General features: G+C 50.0%; 1 protein-coding gene across 1 annotated transcript in view; it reads left to right on the forward strand.

The window, feature by feature from the left end:
• The first annotated feature begins 3,780 nt into the window (after positions 1-3,780).
• Positions 3,781-5,703, forward strand: part of SLC25A42 (solute carrier family 25 member 42) — a 44,086-nt gene continuing 42,163 nt past the window's right edge. Inside the window, exon 1 of the mRNA XM_003796589.3 lies at positions 3,781-3,865. The gene's annotated coding sequence lies outside the window, so the exon portion shown is untranslated. The remainder of the gene's footprint in view (positions 3,866-5,703) is intronic.

Below are 5,703 nucleotides of genomic sequence, written 5' to 3' on the forward strand. Positions count from 1 at the left end.
AGAGAGAGAGAGAGAGAGAGAGAAATACATTTGCCTGGTTCAAGGGTCTGCAGTGTGATGAGACTTTAGCTACCTCCATGCCCATCCTCATTTGCCAGTATTTTTAACCTTACCTTGAGCATGACTTTCTGGCCTTGGATGATTAAGTCCTGACACTGTGCCACAGTCTGCCTACCAGCCTACTTGTCAGATGATTCCTGGGATCCCTGAGAGGTAGAAGAAACCAGAGGGCAGAGAAGCAGTATCCTGTCCAGGGCCAACCAAGCCAAAATAAAAAAGCTGAGATTCCAGGCACCCTAGCTGGGCTCAAATGAGGCACACATGGTGGGGGTGTCATTTGCTGTTGCCAAGGAGCATTGCCTACTGTCATTGGAGGGTATTTGAGAGGTTAGCTGGCGCCAGCCTGCTAAAAAATGAACAGAAGCCAGAATCCAGCCAGCACCTCTGGCACCATGCAGGGAGGCAGCCCAGTGTTGGGCTGCTGCCTGACCCTTGCCTTAGTTGGCACTGTCCTTGAGGGTATGGTAGGGCCTTCCAAGAGCTTTATTACCTCCCTCCCAGGGCTGGCAGGTGGGGACTGGGAGTATGGGTGCCTCCAGCATAGATATCTCCCTCTTGGTATGGCAACCCATGCCCATAGTTGGTCTATGTCCAGGAAGAGCTATTTACAGAGAGGAAAACAGGGGCGGCGCCTGTGGCTCAACGATTAAGGCACCGGCCCCATATGCAGAGAGTGGCGGTTCAAACCCAGCCCTAGCCAAAAAAAAAAAAGAGAGGAAAACAGGCCCAGAGAAGAACAGTATCAGTATCATCAACATTGGCAAGTGCTTACTATGGACTAAACCATTGTAAGTATTCTGCTTCGATTTCATTAATGCTCCCATCAACTTGGGAGACAGCTGGGAAACTGAGGCAGGGAGTTTGAGTCTCTTGCTGAAGGTCCTGTGGCCAGTAAGTAATAAGAAGCAGTTATTTGAACCCATTCCTGAGTCATTTCACCAAAAGACACTGTCCACAAGAGGCTCAGTTTTCTTATCTGCTAAGTGGGTACTGTCACCTCCACCTGGAAGTGAGGTAGTGAGATGGTGCTGGAAAAGGCCCAGCCCAGCAAGGGCCTGATACCTGATTAGGGATAAAAAGGGGCTACAGGGATGTAGAAGTCTGGACTCCTAGATAAGAAAATTTAAAAGGGCCCTACAACAAACAATGAGTTTGGGGAACTCAATTGACCAAGTATGTCCTGTTCTCCACAAAATAGTTTCTAGCTTGTGATGTAAAGTGGAGTAATGGTCACAGAACAGTGCACAAAGCAAATGTCACAAACATCACGAGACTACTAGTCACGGCTCAGCGCCCGTGGCTCAAGCGGCTAAGGCACCAGCCACATACACCTGAGCTGGTGGGTTCGAATCCAGCCGGGGCCTGCCAAACAGCAATGATGGCTACAACCAAAAAATGGCCAGGCGTTGTGGCCGGCGCCTGTGGACCCAGCTACTTGGGAGGTGGAGGCAGGAGACTCACTTGAGCCCAGGAGTTGGAGGTTGCTGTGTGCTGTGATGCCACAGCATTCCACCCAGGGGGACAGCTTGAGGCTCTGTCTCAAAAAAAAAAAAAAAAGACTACTAGTCACCACCATACAATACCTGGAAAATAGGTAATAATGTTGTCACATAAAGGACAGTGGGCATGTCGTAACTAAGGTAACCTATAACCAATAAGAAATAGACAAGAATACCTAAGGATCCCAGGGAACCAATGAAAAACTTATAATTATACGGGGAGCTAGGGTGAAATACTTATACTGGTGTATTGCCTTTGTGTGGTGTCACTTCTCATTTGTGAGGAGGACTCTTTTCAAATCTCTCTGGGAAAGTCCGCTTCATTTCAAATAAATTGTGTTTTTTTCCTCTGCTACATTGAAGTCCCGGCTGCTTTATTTATACTTCTCCTTATCTTACTTTCACTTCAACTCTGCTGAACTTGGTAGTTCTGTTGAGTGACCAGACTGGGTAGACTGGATAGTTTGAGGGTCTCAGAGACTCCTGACTGTACCTAGTTAGTATTAACAGACTTCAGATTCCTCCTCTTCTCTAGAGGGCAGAATGGGGCCACGTCCTGGAAATTACAGTAAAGCAAACCACAGGTGGGAGTATCAGTAGTCAGATGGTGGCCTTGGACTAGTGACTTAGGAGGCTAGTGTGTGTCCTCACTATTTGAAATCTTGTGCATCCAACACTTAGCAGGGGCCTTCCACAGCCCTGAAACGTGAGCCCTTGTTAACGTCTGTCTCAACCTTACTCCCTTCCAGAATTCCCTGGTTCTGAACTTGATCTCCCCCAGCCTAGGCCACACCTAAAGGAAATAAGAGCCAGTATGTGGAACTCTCTGTAACCCTCTCCACCCTGAAGAAAAGGGAGAGACAGAATAGGGTAGACTCAGGGGAGGTGCCAGTGACACCACCACCCACAGGACAGCAGGTGTCTCTCTAAACTTCTGTCATCTGCCTGAAAAAGCAATCTCATTAAGGCACTTCACAAAGAAACTGAGGCTCAAAGCCCAGATGTGACCTGCTAAGGGTCAAATGTTTTCACAAGAAGATTAAAGTGAGAGGTAGGATGTAAATTCTCCCAGAGGAGCAGCCCTATGGAGGAAAGATAAGGTGTAGGCACATTTTTTCCACTTTTCAAATGAGAAGGCTGAGGCTCACAAGGGCTTTGCCCAAGGATGTGCACTGGGCCAATAATTGGACAAGGATTCAAACCCAAGTCACTCAAGCTCCCAGTGGCTGTTCTCTGACACTCCTTTTCCAAAAAAGCAGGCTGCTCTAGATTCATATGCTGATTTAGTGTGAAGTGCTGTGTAACCTTGGGCAAGAAGCCTAACCTCTCTGTGCTCTGGTTTCTGCAAAAAAGAGCCAATGGCCGCTTTGACCTCTTAGGATTGAGGTTTGGGTTCAGTTAATTCACAAAAAGTTTAGCAGAGAGGAGGCCCACTGGGGATGTCACTGGATTCCGTCATGGAGAAAGGTGGGACTCAGAGAATGTCAGACACTCAAAAAATCACACAGCACTTTTGAGTAGGATTCCACCTCTTATTTCCACATCTTCATATCACCCAGAGAAGCAGAGGGCAGTCATGAGCGACCTCCAGCAAGCCTCTACCCTCTCCGTGTGTGTCATTTGCAAGGTATTAGTGTGGAGTAAGGAGATGGAAAATTATCTTAGAGTTCTTAAGCCGAGAAGGTCCAAGTTCTGCCCTCGGTGGCCAGAGGGCAGACTTAGTTAGAGGCCTCAGGGAACCCTTCGTCAGGGGTCCAAAGCTACCTCTGGCAGCTATGCTCCAGGCCAAACTGCACCTTGCACTTTCCAGCCCTCTCGGGGGCGCACCGCCCACGACTGCTGCAACTGGCTGCGGGGCCTGTCCGTCTTTGGTTTCTCAGCCAATTTCTATCGTCCTCTAGGATACGCCCCCATTTCTCTTGCCTCTATACCACCAGTCGCGCCAGTTTCCTCGTAGCCCCGCCCTTTCTCCGCAACGATTGGTCAGAAGATCTGCCTGTTTTCTGGGAGTCTCCAATTCTCGCCTACCTTCACACTCTCCCCTCCCAGCACCTAGCACCCTGCCAGACTACCAAGAAACTGAGGGCCTCTCCTAGCAGCCCCGCCTCTACCCGTTAGCGGTTGCCTTTAGGGGATGTCCGTCTACTTAATACTTTCCAATCACTGCAGTCTTCACCGCTAATTGGCCAGGGAGCAGCCAATCGAGGCGTGCTGTGGACCTCTCCCGTGGCGCGCTCTGGGGTGCGCGAGGCGGGGCTGTGGCGTCTGGAGGTGGCGGCAGCTGCAGCGGCGACACGTCCGGGCCGGTGAGGGGGCGCGGGGAGGGGGGGCGCGGGGCGGCGCAGGCATCGGGGATCCGCGTTCGTCTGGCCGAAGTGAGGCAAGGCAGGGGTCCTGTCATGGGCCCCGAGGTTGGGTGCGGACTAAGCGGGGCGTGACTGCAGCGTCGCGGGGGCAGGGAGAGGTTGTGACCCCCACACTCCAAGTCTGGTGCCCCTTGGGGGCTCTCACAGCCAAGCCTGAGGCTCCTCACCCACAGTCCACGCACCACGGACACCACGTCCCTTCTCATTGACACCTGCGACTTCTCGCTGACATCCCCACCCCAGGGCCGTGTCCTCTTGCGCCCTACACAGTTGGGTCAGACATCCTCCTCACACTCCTGACACCACTCCCCCACTCATGGACACCACTCACATAACCAGAGTTTGTCCCTGTTGATGACCCTCCACACACACTACAGGGCCTGCACCCCCACACCCACACATGAGTCCATGACTTTCACTCGTGACCGCCCCCTAATCTCACAATCTCACCTGGACCTAACCAAGTTTCCACATAATTGGATTTGGTCTGTCTCCCACCCTACACTACCCCTCTCCCCTTCAGTAACCTGGGGCAGTTCCCTCTATCACCTGCCCAATAGAGGGGTACTTCCCCTCTATCACCTGCCCAATACTTCTGGCAGCCCCACACCCTTTCTGTCTTTCTCTCTCTCCCACCTTGTGCTTTCTTACACAAGCCGCTGTGTTTGTGCTCCCTCTGTAATGATCCTCCCAGATCCCGCCAGGTCCTGCAACATTCACCCAAGCCTCAGTACCTCAGGATCACTGTACCTTCTCCCTCAAACAAAAGCCCACCACGCGTTTTTTTTTTAATTTCTAACAATGCTTAACAGTCTAAAAATTGCTTTCCAGACCTTAGAATAATCCCATCAGCCAGACAAACCCGGAATTTTCTTTTTTTTTTTTACCAGCAACAAACCTAAAGCCACTTTAATGCTAGAAACAGAGCCCACCCCTTCCTGGGCACTGCTGATCCTCCTCTGTGGACCTGCCTCATTTTTGCCCATCTGTTATGTTTACCCCTGAGAGATTGGCCAGGGAAGGAAATTACACTCCACCCCTCAAAACTGTTCTCAGGAGTCATGACTTTGGGTCCTGAAAGGCGTAGTTGGATGGAACACTGACAGTGATGAGCCTGTTTCTCTGGAGCCCTGGGTCAGGATGGAGAAGGGGGATCAACATCTGGGCTGCCTCTAGTTAGGATGTCTGGAAGGGAGTTTCCAGGCCTCACCTCAAGGCTCCTGCATACTGGGGCTCCTCTCTGAGAGTTCCTTGGGCCTTTGAAGCTGCCAGAGAGAACAAGGAAACACTCTTCCAAGTAAGACAAGCTAATGTTTCAGCTGCTTAAGGCTAATATGCAAAACTGGAGCCTGGAGTGGCACAGTGAATAACAATTCCACTGGAACTTTTCAAGCTTCCTTGTGTCTGATTTATATGTGTGCAGCTTGAGAGGCTGGTGGCTTTGTTGTTGAAAGGCAACAATGTGCCATTTCCTATAAGGCTTGTATAGCACCACTCAGCCCCCATCCCCCTCTCTTTCTTCAAAGATGATACCAGAATGTTCCAGAGGGTCACGTCACCTTCAGCTTATTCTCTGAAAACTGAAGCCTTTGGAGTTTTTTGTCCAACTTTGGAGGGGTTATTTAAAACATATATGAGCATGTATGTCTGTATATTTGTGTCTGCATTAAGTGTATGTTGTACATATATGCACTTACGTACATTTTTATGTATACATATATATTGTGTGTATATATAGACACAGAGTGTCAAAATATGTATACATTTTTTTTTTTTTT

The sequence above is a fragment of the Otolemur garnettii genome, unplaced genomic scaffold, assembly GCF_000181295.1.
Source record: "Otolemur garnettii isolate 467f Iridium unplaced genomic scaffold, OtoGar3 scaffold00105, whole genome shotgun sequence".
Lineage (NCBI taxonomy): Eukaryota > Metazoa > Chordata > Mammalia > Primates > Galagidae > Otolemur > Otolemur garnettii.